The sequence below is a fragment of the Tachyglossus aculeatus genome, chromosome X3, assembly GCF_015852505.1.
Source record: "Tachyglossus aculeatus isolate mTacAcu1 chromosome X3, mTacAcu1.pri, whole genome shotgun sequence".
Classification (NCBI taxonomy): domain Eukaryota; kingdom Metazoa; phylum Chordata; class Mammalia; order Monotremata; family Tachyglossidae; genus Tachyglossus; species Tachyglossus aculeatus.
This window is the reverse complement of record NC_052099.1, coordinates 21,030,343-21,046,591: the sequence shown is the minus strand read 5'-3', so window position 1 is coordinate 21,046,591 and position 16,249 is coordinate 21,030,343.

Genomic DNA, 16,249 nt, shown 5'->3' with positions numbered 1-16,249 from the left:
ATGCCATATTGGAACAAACGTCTGGTCTGCCATGTTACCAGTTGATTGATTGATTTTGTTGTTTTGAAGAAACTGGAGTGTAATGGGAGAAACGGCAGGCAATGTTTCCACTTGGAAGGAGCGCTTTCCGGCTTGCTGAGGAACTGTTGCTATGGAAACAGGTTAGCAATCGCACGGCATGGATGTTCTTAAAAGTGGCCGCAAGGTTTATCTTAAAAGATGATGTTCGATATCACTCTGGCAGATATTAGCTGTTAAGTTGAGCAGTGAGAAACGGAGGGGTTGGTAGAATACTTCATAATTAAAAAAATTGCATCCTGTTTCAAATGTTTTGGTTGCTGCCAAGCCCCCTCTTTATTGAAATGGGTTACTCCTATTAGTGTGCATGTGAGACTGCATTAAAATAGTGTGACCCATTTTAAAAATGTACATCTCTTGCATAGGTATTGTTTAATGGTCAGTAAATCAAATTTTCTTGATTAAGGCTCCGGGAACGTAGCTGGGAGGAGAGTGGCTTAATAGAAAAAGCGTGGGATTGAGATTCAGGAAACCAGAACTTAACTTCTGCATGCATCAGTTTCCTCATCCATAAAATGAGGTAAAATACCAATTTTTCTTCCTTTACTGTGCGACACATGGGAAGGTGTCTAGGTTGATTATTCTTTGTCTACCTCAACCTTTAGCCTAATGCTTGGCAAAGATAAATGCTCAATCAATATCATTAAAAGAAAAATCTGGGCGACTTGTGGAGCTGTTGAGAGCTGCTGTGGCTTCAGTCATGTGATCTCTGGGCCACTCTCTGACCTCACGGTCTAAACTCCCTTTTTCAACTCCTAAGATTTGCAAATATGAAAATACCAGGCTGGGCATCCATCAGCTTCCTGAATGAGGGTTGCCTTTATCCAAGATGTTTTTCTTGAGTAAATGATGTTCATAGGCAAGCAGGATAACCCTATAGACTAACCTGACCAGATCTCCCATGGGCAGGTTTTTAGATCTATCGGCGTCCTCAGAATTAAACCAGAGGAACTCGGCAATCTGCACTGCCCTCCCAGCATTCTTTAGGCACCTATCACTCCCTTCATGCCAGACTCACATTCATTCATTCATTCATTTAATCGCATTTGTTGAGCGCTTACTGTGTGCAGAGCACTGTACTAAACGCTTGGGAAGTACAAGTTGGCAACATATAGAGATGGTCCCTACCCAACAGCGGGCTCACAGCCCTGCTGTCTGCCAGTGGGTTCTGGGTGAGTGGGTGGACACACTCCCGCGGAATCAACTTGGTTACCTGGGTTTAGCTGGCCGGGGGACTTGGACAAGTCACTTACCTTCTCTGTGCCTCAGTTCCCCTTGTAAAATGGGGATGAAGACTGTGAACTCTATGTGGGACAGGGTTCACCCTGATTATTTTGTATCCACCCCAGTGCTTCGAACAGTGCCTGGCACATAGTAAGTGCTTAACAAATACCGTAGTAATTATTATTACCATTTGAGAGTGGTGAGGCCTGGTGTTTAACCCCTCCTCCCGACCCCCATTCCCACTGGTCTGCCTGCCCCGGGGGGCAAAGGTCTCCCATTGCCCAGAGAACAAGATTTCCGAGGCACATCCGCTCAATATTCCCGATAACCCGCCAACAGCTGGCACCACCCAACTGCCATCTGGTTAAAAGGAGAAGAGTTTTCTTACGACAAACCAAATGTGCTTTAGAGTTGCTTTAGCGGCAGTGGCAATGAGCCAACAGTGCCATAAATTTTCTCCATTTTGTTCGCACCTGGGGGTTCAGTCTAATCATTAGTAATGTCTTCTTAGAACTTAAGATAACTCTACTCTGCCATATGACTGCTCAATAAGTAATGGGAAAAGTAGGATAGTTATCCATTTTATCCAAGAAGCCCGTGTGAAGCTGCAGGAATTTGGAGACAATGAAGAAGATTCTTGTTCCTAGAATACACATGAGAAGCAATATGGCCTAATAGAGAATGGGCTTGGGAGTCAGAGGACCTGGGTTCTAGTCCCCGTTCTGTCAGCTGTGTGACCTTGGCCAAGTCACTTAACTTATCTGAGCCTGTTACCTCACCTGTAAAACGGGAGTTATGACTGTGAGCCCCATGTGGGACATGGACTGTGTCCACCCTGATTACCTTGTATCTATCCCAGCTCCTGTCTGGCACATAGTAAATGCTTAATAAATACCATAAAAACAACAACGACAAAAAACCACAACTATATGTCTGGACGAGTGGTCAATATATACTTGCTGATTATATTTTCTGGAAAGCACTTTCCCTAACTTGGTCATAAATAAGCTTAAACTGGAGTTATATTTAAGCAATGCCCTTGGGAATATACATTTATATGGTTTATGCTCCCCCTGGACAATTTTTAAGGCATTTTTTTTTAAAAGATTTACTCATTATATGTGCTATTATGTTAAGTAAACATGAAAGTAGTAGAAGAACACAGTTCTCTTCCCCTCCCACCCCAAAATGAATTGGGTCAACCTTTATTCATGTTTTGTTTTTTTTTGGGTGGGCAAGATTTTGTCAGAAACCTGGGGACACTGAGTGTATTTTGGCAAAGCAAAGACTAAATCACACTTTTCATAGCCTGGACACCAATTTATAGAAAGATTTCAGCTCTCTGCTATTGTCATGAAGCTTCTTTCCTGACTTGTTTTAAAGCTGTTTCCTCTGAGTTTGGATGATACTTCAAAATGTTCCTTGCTTATAAATGGCCGATAAGGTAATACCTTATCCTCTCACTTCCAGGGGTTAAAACATCCACTCAGACTTGTATGCCTGCTCTGTTTTCTTGCTTCTGCCCTTGGCATTGGTTTCATTTGTCTTCCCTATGAGAATGTCTCAGAGCCTGGGAGCCTAACATCATTTTGATCTGGGGTGGGAAAGTCTCTCTGGACTTTTGCTCTCCTCTTGGAGAGGCTAGGCAGTTCATTGTCTTAATTGTATAGGGGTTTGGGTTCTTTTGTTTTTACATTTTTTTTCCACGGTGGGGGGAAGCTGCATAAAAGAATCTGCACTAGGCAACGTACCAAACTTGGACAACATTAATGCACACAAAGCATCTTTGACTGGATTCAATCTGCATTTATGTGAATTCCACATTCTTTGGTAAATGACCAATAATTATATTCAAATAGGAAATTCTTCTGATGGTACAGCCTGTTAAATCAATGTGTGAGGTAAAACCACCCATTCACCTCCCAACAACTCCCCAGGGTAGAAGCTGATATCAATGTTGTTCCACAATTCAACAAAATTCTTTTGATTGAGAAATACAGAAATTCATGCCCACTGAACCATTATACCTCTTTTACAAAGTGTCTGAGGAACTTTGTCTCTTACCTCTGCAATCCTTTGAATGGATATAAATTATTGCAGGAGAGAACTCTCAAATGGAACAAACGTATTATGTATTGGAGATTTTTGTTTTAGAAAATGACAACAGTTGAAGAAAAATGAGTCTCATATTGGTCGAGTATATCCCAACACTTAGACCTCTACTCAATTACCTTCTACCAATTTGATGGATATAGTTGATCTCTTTGTGGCCCGAGATGATTCTTTCGTATTTCTCCCTTCTCTATTTAGCTTTAATGAAACATGAATAAATAAGAAAATGCAATAGCTTGATTTGAAATGTATCAGTGGAGTTGATTGGTTCCATGGTCTTTATTCTCAATAGCCTGACCATAAAGATTTGTATATCTTCATTATTAGTTCTAAAAAACAATCATTTTTAGAAGATGATTTATTATGTTAGTTATTACTCAAAATCACTGTTGTACATGCTGGTAATGATATTTCTATTTTGCCAAAAGGTTATATAATGTGTTGTTATCCAGTGTGTTCTGAACACAGCTGGAATTAGAATTCACAGTACCTGAATTTCTAGTCCCTCATTTGGCTCTGAATCCTCTGAGAACTTTATGGAGAGTTACTCAAAATGGAGCTATATTAAGTATATTTTAGCTTGGGAAAAATAGGATTTAAAAATAGGAGAAACAGAAGGATATGACCATCTATTTTTCCTCAAACTCCAATGCATGACTAGGGGCACCTATTGAAACCTGATTTCCGAGGCTGCACTAAGGAAACAAACAAATAAAAAAAATATTTTTGCCCACAGTGCAATCCTCCTGAAGGCATATGGAATTTGTAAGTCCATGAAGTTGTTCTGGGTAAAGGATTCAGATGCCCTCTGCCTAGGAGACGTTTGACTGGGCCTGGGACTCAGCAGGCCATGGGTCCTAATCCCAATTCTGCCACTTGTCTGTTGTGGGCAGAGATCGTCTACACCTATTCTTTCATACTGTGCTCTCCTAAACGCTTTGTACAGTGCACACAGCACAGTTAGTGCTCAGTAAATAGAATTGAATTAGTGATAGCCACTACTTTAAGGTGTAGTCCACTGCTTCAGACATCAGCAGTGTCCGCTCCTCCACCGCTAATCTCCTCACTTTCACGTCATCCCCCGGGGCCTGGAATGCCCTCCCTCTGCCCCTCCGCCAAGCTAGCTCTCTTCCTCCCTTCAAGGCCCTGCTGAGAGCTCACCTCCTCCAGAAGGCCTTCCCAGACTGAGCCCCTTCCTTCCTCTCCCCCTCGTCCCCCTCTCCATCCCCCGATCTTACCTCCTTCCCTTCCCCACAGCACCTGTATATATGTATATATGGTTGCACATATTTATTACTCTATTTATTTATTTATTTTACTTGTACATTTCTATCCTATTTATTTTATTTTGTTGGTATGTTTGGTTTTGTTCTCTGTCTCCCCCTTTTAGACTGTGAGCCCACTGTTGGGTAGGGACTGTCTCTATGTGTTGCCAATTTGTACTTCCCAAGCGCTTAGTACAGTGCTCTGCACATAGTAAGCGCTCAATAAATACGATTGATTGATTGATTGATCAGCATGGTCCTCAGGGTCAGACCTAATCCTCAAACAACAAACGTATACCCAACCAAACTCCCAAGGTCATTGTTTCTGACTCTCTATTGGTAGTCCCACACCAAAAAAGGTGAAAAACTTTTTAATCAGGTTCCATGTTTAATGGTTTAGAGTAAAGGATAACAATTCATTTTCACAATTCCCAGTTTATTGCTCCAGGACACAACATAGACCCATCTTGCAGTCATTTTTGATATTTGTTAATTTTTTCTAATAAAATTCCATCCTCCCACCTTCACAATGTGCTGCAACTCTTGCTTGCTAACTCAGTTGTTGCACGTACTGCCTTTGGAAGGAACATGACTGGCAGAGATGAGAGAGTGGGAATGGTGCTCTGCAGACCATCTGCACTGGTCAGTTTCTTTACACAGGTCATCAGACCTAACTGGAATGAGGCTCATACATCATTTATGATGGGAGATTTGTTCATCAGTATTGTCATCCATCAATCATCATAAATCAACATCATCCCAGCATAAAGGCTTCTCCATTCATTATTTACCTTTTGCAATTCTGAGATCAATTCCAGTCATCCATTTTATCTAATGAAATTGTTTTTTTTTAATAGCATTTGTTAAGCGCTTACTATGTGCAAAGCGCTGTTCTAAGCGCTGGGGAAGCGCAGTCTTCATCCCCATTTTATAGATGAGGTAACTGAGGCAGAGAGAAGTTAAGTAACTTGTCCAAAGTCACACAGCTGACAGGTGGCGGAGCCGGGATTTGAACCCATGACCTCTGACTCCAAAGCCCATGCTCTTTCCACTGAGCCACGCTGTTTCTATCTCAAAAACATTACATTCACTTTGATTTTTATGTAGCAGTAATTGGACCTATATACTACTTGTGGCTATGGAAGAAGTTTGAAACTGGAAGTTCACAAATTAATTGCTAGTTTTATACATGGAGAGGATCATTTGGCTTTTGTACCCATATAAAATCCTTATTCTATTTCCCAACACTGCCATTTTAATTCTTCTATCTCAAAGCCATCCATTTAATGTGGCTTAGAATTTTCCATTCCCAAGTCAATTGCAACATTAGACTATGGGTCCCTTAATGGAAAATATGAATAATAATTACACACATGCAAAGCAACCTTGGAACTCTGCAAATATATGTCAACAACCTGTAACAGAAGTTAACAGTCACCAGTTTACCAGAAGCAGAAAAAGGGCATATTTTAGTTTACTGAGTCTTACTTTTTGTTTTTAGTAAAAGGTATATCCAGTTACAACCATTCTCAGGTGAAGTATCCACCAATGTGATGCAAGGTACATCTGTCGATATTATTTATATTGATATTGTGCACAAAGCACTACCTTAGTGCTTAGAAAAGTACACTAGAGTTTGGAGACACAATTGTGGCCTTCAGATGACTTTTAGTCTAGTGGGATGAATGTGCACAGTGCTAAGCGCTTAGTACAGTGCTCTGCACATAGTAAGCGCTCAATAAATACTATTGATGATGACATTGTGTTGCTTTACATCCATCAAGCTCAAACCACCAAACAACTCTATTGTGTTGCCCTCTCCCAAGCACTTAGTGCACTGCACACAGTGAGGGCTCAATAAGCAGTGTTGCCTAGTGGAAAGAGCACAGACCCATGAGTCAGAGGGCCTGGGTTCAAATCCTGGCTTGGCCAATCACCTGCTATGTGACCTTGTGCAAGACACTTTACTTCTCTGTGTCTCAGTTGGCTCAGTGGTAAAATGGGGATTCACTGTGAGCTCCATGTGGGACAGGCATTAGATTTGACCCATATAACTTGTATCTACCCTAGTATCTAGTACAGTGCTGGACATGTAGTAAGCACTTAACAGCACAGTTAACATTATTATTGGTAACTAAGTAACAATTGTTCACCAATTCCCTTGCTAAAATGCCAAATAAAAATGTGCATTATGGCATAATTTAGTACATTTTGAGCTTTTTCCTAATATCTGATAGACATATTTATACTTAAAAGAGTGTAGAGCTTTTAGTGTTTTAGAAGTTATGTCTGTTCTCAGAATCGACCTAATATTGTCTTTTGACATCATAGAGGTTGCAACAGAAACAATATTGAAAATGTTTGATTTATGTAACAATAGATTAAAAGCTGTAGTTTTAAATTTGAATAATTTAATTTTTGATCAAATACGAACGATTCTGTGGGAAACACACAAGAAAAATCATTTGAAATGAAATAGCAGGGTGGTCCAGTGGAAAGAGCATTGGCCTGGAAGCCGGAAGACCTGGGTTCTAATACTACCTCTGCCAGTTGTCTGCTGCGTGAACTCAGACAAGTCACTTTACTTCTCCCTCCTCTGTAAAATGGGGATTATAACTGTGAGCCTAGGTGGGACAGGGACTGTGTCCAACCTGATCACATTGTATCTGCCCCAGCACTTAAATACAGTGCCTGGCACTTAACAAATACCATAAAATATGTTTCTCCAGGAGACCTGTAAATCCCTTTTCATTTAGAGCAATGCTTCTTAAATAGGGTCTCCCTTAAAAGGACTCCATGTGTGTGTGTATATATATAGACTTACACACATAAATTGATGAACCACATCAGCTGTATTTATAGCTAACTGTTGATTTGATCTCTCTAAATCTTGTTCCAGTTTTTATTTACATAATAGGGAGTTGATTGAAGATATCTATCACAGATGGTAAAATAAATTGTTTGTCACATCATCGTTCTTTGGATGAATTCATTTGGGTGAAGATATAAAAGAGAAGTTCAAAATTATATTTCTCATTAGAATTTCCAGTTTAGCTGTCAAGGTCCTATATTTAGAGAGTTCACAGTAAATACCCAGCCATAACGAACAGTAGAAGGAGGATCAGCTGAAGTTAGCTTTCACTTAGACTTAAATTTTCCCTTTCCTCCAGTAGGAAGAGTGTACAGGGAAGCTTAAGACTCCACTCAGGCCAATATCTTATTCTCCCTTCCTAAACTAGTAGGGCATAGGGAGAGCCAGGCTTGTTATATTTTTCCTGACACATCCATAGGATATCTGCATCTCTTATCGGATACCCTACTCCCGCCTTACCCCAAATAGTAATAACAATGATAACAATTGTGGTATTTGTTGGGGGCTTACTGCGTGCCAGACACTGTATTAAGCGCTGGGGGTGGATACAAGCAAATCGTGTTGGACACAGTCCCTGTCCCACATAGGACTCACAATCGTAACCCCATTTTACAGATGAGGGAACTGAGGCCCAGAGACATGAAGTTACTTGCCCGTAATCACACAGCAGGCAAGCGGTGGAGCTGGGATTTGAATCCAGGTCCTTGCGACTCCTGGGCTCGAGTTCCAACCTTAGGCCACACCGCTTCCCACTCGACAGCATGAAGGTGGGTTTGTCACTCTGGATGTAGCAGAGGGAAGAAAGTGGCCCAGAGACAGGACTAATATTTATAATTATAATTATATTATTATTACAATACAACATAATTAACAGATACGTTCTCATCAATAATGAGCTACAGTTTAGAGGAAGAGCTATAAAGTGCTTTCACATTACTTAAGTAATTTTTGTCTTCACAACATACATAACTCTGTGTGTGTGTGTGTGTGTGTGTGTGTGTGTGTGTGTGTGTATTGTAGTGACTAGGTTCCAATCAAAATCTTTTAAAAGTTGAGCAGGATTAGGCTGTTCACCACCTTTTTTTCCCCATTTCGCTATCATATTTTTGTTTGCATTTAAATGAAATAAAGATAAGAAAGAAGCAAGAACTCTTCCGCTTATATGCTCAGGGACCAAAGTCTGGGCAGCCAGATTCTGCCAGTCACTGCTCGTTATTTTGTAGTTACATTTTTTCTGTAAGATAGTCTAATTAACCCAGTATTTTGTTTCAGAACAACCTAAGACCAATCTGCCATCCTCCTGTAACAGTGATTGATCCAGTACTGTTGATGGGCTCCAGGTATAATTGAAGTGAACCTATGGGTGGCAATGGCTAAAGAAATATGCTTTTCAATTCCATTTTTTATACCTTTTTTTCCTAGGTTTAGTTGAATGTGGGCTGCTATTCAGGCAGAACTCTTGGATGGAGATTGAATTTTCCCCTAATTCTTCTTTTTATCCTCTATTCCCACTCCTGCACCATAAAGATCTTTAATCCCACCATGTTAGTGGGATGTGGTGACAATAGTTCCTTCAGGACCCAGGACAAAGAAAATATGCTTTTATTTTAGGTGTATTTCAATTATAGATCTGCAGCATGTTGAATGTGATTTTTCAGAACTGGATAGTGACTTTTTTTCCTACCATTATTTTCTTTATCAGATGTCACCTTCACTTTATTACTCCAAAGTTGTTTTTTCTCCCAGTTGAATTTATCCACTGTCATTACTTTGTTCAACCACAACTTGCTTTTCAAATCAATGGTATTTATTGAGCATTTACTGTGTGCAGAGCACTTTACTGAGCGCTTGGGAGAGGACAGTGCAATAGAATTGGTAGTCATATTCCCTGTCCACACCAGGTATGTTGGCTAAATGCTAAGTAAATATTGTGAAATGCCCCATCATGGCATGATTATCTGTGCATTTACTACAGTCCTTGCACACATGCACTTGAATCAATCTAACCTAGTGCAAAGGGAAAGAAACAGGGACTGAGGTGACCTGAATTTTAATCTGTTTTTCCTTAGCTTCCTGCATAAATCAGTCAATGATATTTACTGAGCACTTACTGCATGCAGATACTGTACTAAACTCTTGGGAGAGTACAATACAAAAATAAACAGATGCATTTCCTGTAAGTGTAAGCCTTGGGTATGTCACTTCACCTCCTGTGCCTTGCTTTCCTCTCTAAAATGGGGAGCAGGGAAAGTTTCTGATCTCTTCCTGTTTTTACCCCAGCATTTAGCACTGTGCACATAGTAAGAATTCAATCGATTCCATAGTTATTTACATGCTGCGCACCAATCGTGGTGTGTTATGAAATGCAAGTTTCCTTTAACCCAGGGATTTGCAAGAGCACAACACCCACACTGTAGGAGAACTGGGTGCATTTCTGATGATTAATGCCTAAGAGCTGCATTTGTGTTTTGTTTTAGATGTCTAAAGAGTAAGACTTTATGAAATGTGCCTCTTCTAAGACTGCTCAGGATAAACCAGAGGTATTTTAATTGTCATCTAGACTTTCCTTTCTTCTGTTTGCATTGCTTTGTATGTATCTTTGTACTGGAGAATGCTCCACTGCTAATAGGGATATAATTACTATTTACACTGCCATGTGACTGACTTTTAGAAGCTGTATTTTCTCTAAGCCTTACCCACTTAGGAATCTCTTGTCTCTCTTGCATCCATTGTAAGCAGACATTATAGAGTTATACTATCTTGTCCAGATACCTTTCTTTGGCTTCTAGAGTAGTCTGAGAGGTCAAGGACAGAGTAGAAGTCATCAGATGTGACAGAGGGAAGGTCATTAGACGATATTGATGAGGATGGAATCTTTGGAGTGAAAGTGGCAAAAACCACATTGCAGTAGGTCAAGAAGAGAGTTGATAGTAGCAGGCCCCTTGTCTGCTGTGTGACCTTGGACAAGTTACTTAACCTCGATGTGCCTCAGTTACCTCATCTGTAAAATGGGGATTGACTGTGAGCCGTATGTGGGGCAGAGAATGTGTCCAACCTGATCAGCTTGTATCTTCCTCAACACGTACTACAGTGCTTTACACATAGTAAGCGCTTAATGCCATCAGTATTATAGAACCTGTTGGTGAAGTTTGGACCAGAACAAGAACAGGGAGATGTAATAAAATCTAGTTCATTTGGTGGCACCCAAAAAGTTTTCAATATACAGAGAAAGAGAGGTTGCAGATGGCAGAAGGGGAAAAGAGACAAGAAGTGGTTTCAAGAAACCACTTGTTTAGAGAAACTGCATGGACTTGCGGAAATACCACAGGCTTGGGAGTCAGAGGACCTGAGTTCTAATCGTGGTTTCTCCACTCGTCTGCTGTGTGACTTTGGGGAAGTCACATAACTTCCTTGTGTCTATTAACTCATCTGTAGAATGGGGATTAAGACTATGAGCCCTATGTGAGACAGGGACTGTGTCCTACCCAGTTGTCTCATCTACCCCAGTGCCTGGCGCATAGTAAATGCTTAACAAATACCACAGTTATTAAGGAATGAGGGATGGACACCAAAGCTTAGGGAGAGGGCAGGTTTTAAGGAGCTACACAAGATGTCACCATGCCTTTTTTGAACTAAGTGAAAAGTACCAAGGGGTTTACTTCATTTTGACACACACCAAATGACTGACTTTTTTTTTTTTTTTTCACTTGAGTGGCATGCTTAAAAATTCACTGTGGGCAAAGAACATATCTACCAACTCTGCTATATTTTACTCTCCCCTGTTCTCAGTTCAGTAAGTAGCATTGCTCAGTGGAAAGAGCATGGGCTTGGGAGTCAGGGGTTATGGGTTCAAATCCCGGCTTCTCCACTAGTCAGCTGTGTGACTTTGGGCAAGTTGCTTAACTTCTCTGTGCCTCAGTTACCTCATCTGTAAAATGGGGAATAAGACGTGAGCCCCATGTGGGACAATATGATTATTTGTATCCCCCCAGTGCTTAGAACAGTGCTTGGTACATAGTAAGCACTTAACAAATGCCACCATTATCATTATTATTATTATTATTATTACTCTGAACACAGTAAACACTGTGACTAAATGTGACTTCTTAATAAACCAGTGGAAAGCACTGGATAAAGAACTGAACTGGGATGAACAATTGGTTCTCTTTCTACTTCATCATTCACTCTTCTTAGGACTTCATGTAACAGACATTGTGAATGCCACGGAATCCAACTGCCTGTGATTACAACATGCTATTTTACTGACTTCTTAAAGTGGAAATTTAAAGATTTATCAACAACCATAAACTGAAAGGAACAAGGCCTTGCTTTTTAAAGATGAAAAAGTCATAAATGCACAATTTATTACATTGAATTCTCTTCAACTACAGGTTCATAAAGTCAGGCAAGAGTAGTGATGTTTATTGTTTAGAAAGAGAAGAGTCTGTATATGATTTAACATGTTCTTTCACAGGTGCACCAATAGAAATGCCACAATGATTTATCCGCATTTAGAAAGAGGATGATTTTTAAAATGTCATCAGTCTCTGGAAATAATGAGGAATGTTGCCAAGTAGCTGAGTGTGAAGGGATAATCTTTGACTTAACCCTGAAAAAAGATTTCATCCAAAATGAGCCTGGTTATTGGATACAGATGTGTATTATATATTTTTTAAAAAGAAACAGAAGCAGTTGCTGTTGGGTGACTTGGCACTATCTCCACTTCAGAGAATAACTTTCTAGAGACCTATAGTTCTGTATTAGATGGTACCGTGTTGACAAACACATTTTAACTGGCAGCATATCAAATATACATACAAACAAACCTTTTCAGGGTTGAGTATGTGTGGGGGTGAGCGGGTGTTATTCCAATGACCTTCCTGCAATTTAAATTGTCCAAGTCTTCGGAAAGCAGGTTTTCATTTTTTCATTCATTCATGAGCTGCCCCTACATCAGTCAATAAGGAGTATATGGGAAGAGCGCTGATTGGAAGGAGTAGCTAATTGGGCCTGCACAGAGGTGCCAGTACTTCTGAGCCACAACATTCAGTTGGACAGGTTCCTAGGATAAACATGAAGCAGGGAGAAGCTCAACATCACCAGACAAAGGAACTGGATTATTCAGCACACAAACCCCTGTATGTCGACTAAGCTAATGGCTTCTTGTACATACTCAGAATCACACCGACAAATTTTAGGGTGAGCCCTACTCTAGGGGGCTTCCTGGAGGGCAAGTTTAAGGCAGTCTAGACTGGATCCCTTTTTAATGGGAAGCAGCATGGCCCAGTGAAAAGAAAACAGGCCTGAGAGTTAGAGGACCTCGGGTCCTAATGCTAACTCTGCCACTTTCCTACAGTGTGACACTGTGCAAATCAAAGCTGTCTTTGACTGTTTCTTCATTTATAAAATAAGGATTCAAAGCCTATTTTCTCACCTACTTAGATTTTGAGCGGCATATGGGACAGGAATTACTTTGTAAATGTCCTGTTAACACTTCTTTTAAGAGCCTGGAGCTTGCTCTCTAGATGGGAAAGGAGTTGGCTCTTTGTTCCTTTTTCATCCAGTATTAATTTAGAATTAAATAGTATAGTACTAAAATACCACAGAAATGTACTCTCACTATCCTTCCCTTTCCCGTCTCACCCCTAAATTTCCCTCTAGTAGCCCATTATGAACAACTGACCCAAAAAGCCTTTAAAGCCCAATATTTTCCAAGTCCCAGTTTCCTTGGGTTTATTTTGAACACCTAAGTATTTTTTTTAGAACAAGAAAATTATTTTGCATTACAAATCCAAAGGGAAAGTGTCCTCAAACAGGGGTCAGAGTGCATATACAGGAACAAGAGGAAAGTTGCTCTCCTCTTAATTAGCTGTTACTGTTTAACAAATTTGCCACAGCTTTTAAAGGAAAAAAAGGTAGTATCAAGTTCAATTAAGAACTGAACCCAGTGTTTCACAGGATTGCTGTTATCTTATTTGCAGCATCTTTAATAAGAGATACTCCGTTTCCAATTCTGCAAAATGTATCAAGGGTAGAAAGACTCATAGATAGAAAAGTGTGGCTCACACCTCAAAGGTCAAATGATTTCTTTCATGCAAGTAGAATGAATGTATTCAGAACAGAATAGAGATCTTTAGTTCTGTTTTGACTTTTAAAAAAAAGAATTGAACCTATTTTTCAATTTAAATGATTTTATGATAACTTCAGTTTAGGGACTTAGAGGTTATAGTATAACCCTAGATATCTATATTAATTAATATTTTGTTTGGTGTGGTATCTTAAGTCAACTAATTTTAGAACCCTAACAATCAGATTTTGTGTGTCAAACCCATTGTCATAAACATAAGGCTTTCATCAAGGATTTAATTAGGATGTAGAAAAAAATCTTACAAATATTAAAAAAAACCCAACAGAACACAACTGATCAAGATAAGAACTGATTATTGAATCATTTATTTTCCCTGTAGGGTATTTTATCTTGCCTCGGAAGTGTTTTTTGTTTGTTTGCTTTTAATGGTATTTGTTAAGGACTTAACAATGTGCCAGGTGAGTACTAAGTTCTGGGGTAGGTAGAAGCTTAATCAGGTTGGACACGGTCCACGTCCCACAATGGGGCTCACAGTTTTAACCCGCATTTTACAGATGAAGTAACTAAGGCACAGAGAAGTGAAGTGACTCGCTCAGGATCCCACAACAGGCAAGTGGAGGAACTGGGATTAGAACCCAGGCCCTCTGACTCTCGGGATCATGCTCTTTCCACTAGGTCATGCTGCTTTCTTAATCAGTAGCATATTTGAAAGGGAGGCAGGAAAAAAATAGCGCCCTAGCAGAAGGCATCAGAGACGTCAAGATTTAGGGAGGAGGGAGGAGAGATGAGAGCTCAATCGGGGAAGGCCTTCTGGAGGAGATGTCTTTTCAGACAGTTTTGAAGATGGGGAGAGCAGTGGTTTGCCAAGTGTAAAGTGGGAGGGAATTCCAGGCAGAAGGGAGGACATGATCAAGATTTAGCTGTCAAGAGACATGAAAATAAGGTATGAGCCTTCTGATCGGAATGGGATATGGGTGTCAATATGTTAATACATTGGCATTAATCGGCAGTACCATGGCCCGGTTGAAAGAGCACAGCACTGAGATTCGGGAGTCCTGGGTCTAATCCCAGTTCATCCAGTTGCCTGATAGGTGACTGTGGCCAAGTCACAAAATTTATCTGGGCCTCAGATTCCTTATCTGTAAATTTAGGGATAAAGGGCCTGTTCTCCCTCCCTCTTAGACTGAGTCTCATGTGGGATAGGGACCCTGTCTTATCTAATTATCTTGTACCTACCTCAGTGGTTGGTACACAGTAAGGCTTCATAAATGCCACCATTAATCATTCAGTAATAGCAGTGGATTTCTAATAAGTAATACTTTCAGTAGAAAGGAATTGGTGTCTGAAAGTCTCCAATTCTTTCCTCATGTACAGAAGATATTGCCTACTGGGTATGACTGATGATGCCTAATGATGAATCACCCACTTTATTAGCCAATTTTTTTAAGGATCTGAAAGCTGACAGCAGTGAAATTCATTTGTTTTCTATGCTTGAAAAGGGACCAAAGGCTGACACTTAAGGGATGAGTTGGTAGTGTGTCCTTAATTAAATGTGTGGATGATTCTCAAAATAGCAATACTTTTATGAGGAAGTTTGAAAGCTAAACGAGCTGACTGTTGAAATGGGTAAAATAATAGTTTCATCCATCCACAGAGGCGATTAGTTGTTCTCCAGTGTTGGGTGTTGGCAGTACCAAGTTGGGGTAATGGTCAGGCCGTGATCGGAAGTAGAGCCGAGGTCAAGGGACTGAGGGGGATGTTGAAACTTTCCTGGATTTACATATTCCAGGATCCTCTGGGAATGTTGTGAGCCAAACGAGATGGGAGGGGCCCTGAATTATGGTCACTCAGTTCTCCCATAATGAACCATAATGTAGAGGTTGCATGCTTGCAAAAATCTATGGTAAAGACGACTTGCACTTTGTACTCCCCTATTCTTTTGGAAGGACATATGCGCATCAACCATTTCTTCCTACCCTGTCTCAGGCTGTGTCCAGTGAAACTCTCCATGTCAGATCAGTATTCCCCAATTCCATCACAATGTTCTAGGCAAAACTCATAATGAAAGCACATGTAGTATGGCAGAATGAAGTGCATACATTTTATAATAGTAGAATGAGAGTGAATGGAGCATGTTTGGCAGCTGGGGAGCCAGAGAAAAATGTTAAGCAGCTTTTAAGTGGTCACAGCAGAGGGGTCTAGTACACAGATAGAAAAGTTGGATTTGAGAGACCTCTTTAAGGGAGGAGAGAAGGAGGAAAATGTGCTATCTATGGGAGATGATTATGATGGCATTTGTTAAGTGCTTACTATGTGCAAAGCACTGTTCTAAGTTCTGGGAGCATTGAGATGAGTGACTTCTGGGGAAATTTATGTCTGATGACCTCCACTTGCCAGCAGAGTAGTCATTGGGGTTGCCAAGGATAAGAGAGGAAATAGTAGTAAGATAAGTAGAAATAGTAGTAGAAAGTGATAGTAAGATAAGAATTAGAAGCACTGGAGGAATTGAAGTCTGGAAGGAATTCGAGTTGTGGATTTGGGATTTGATTAGAGAAGCAGGGTGGTTAAAAGAATAGAGCGAGGGTCCGTGAGTCAGAAGGCTCTGGGTTC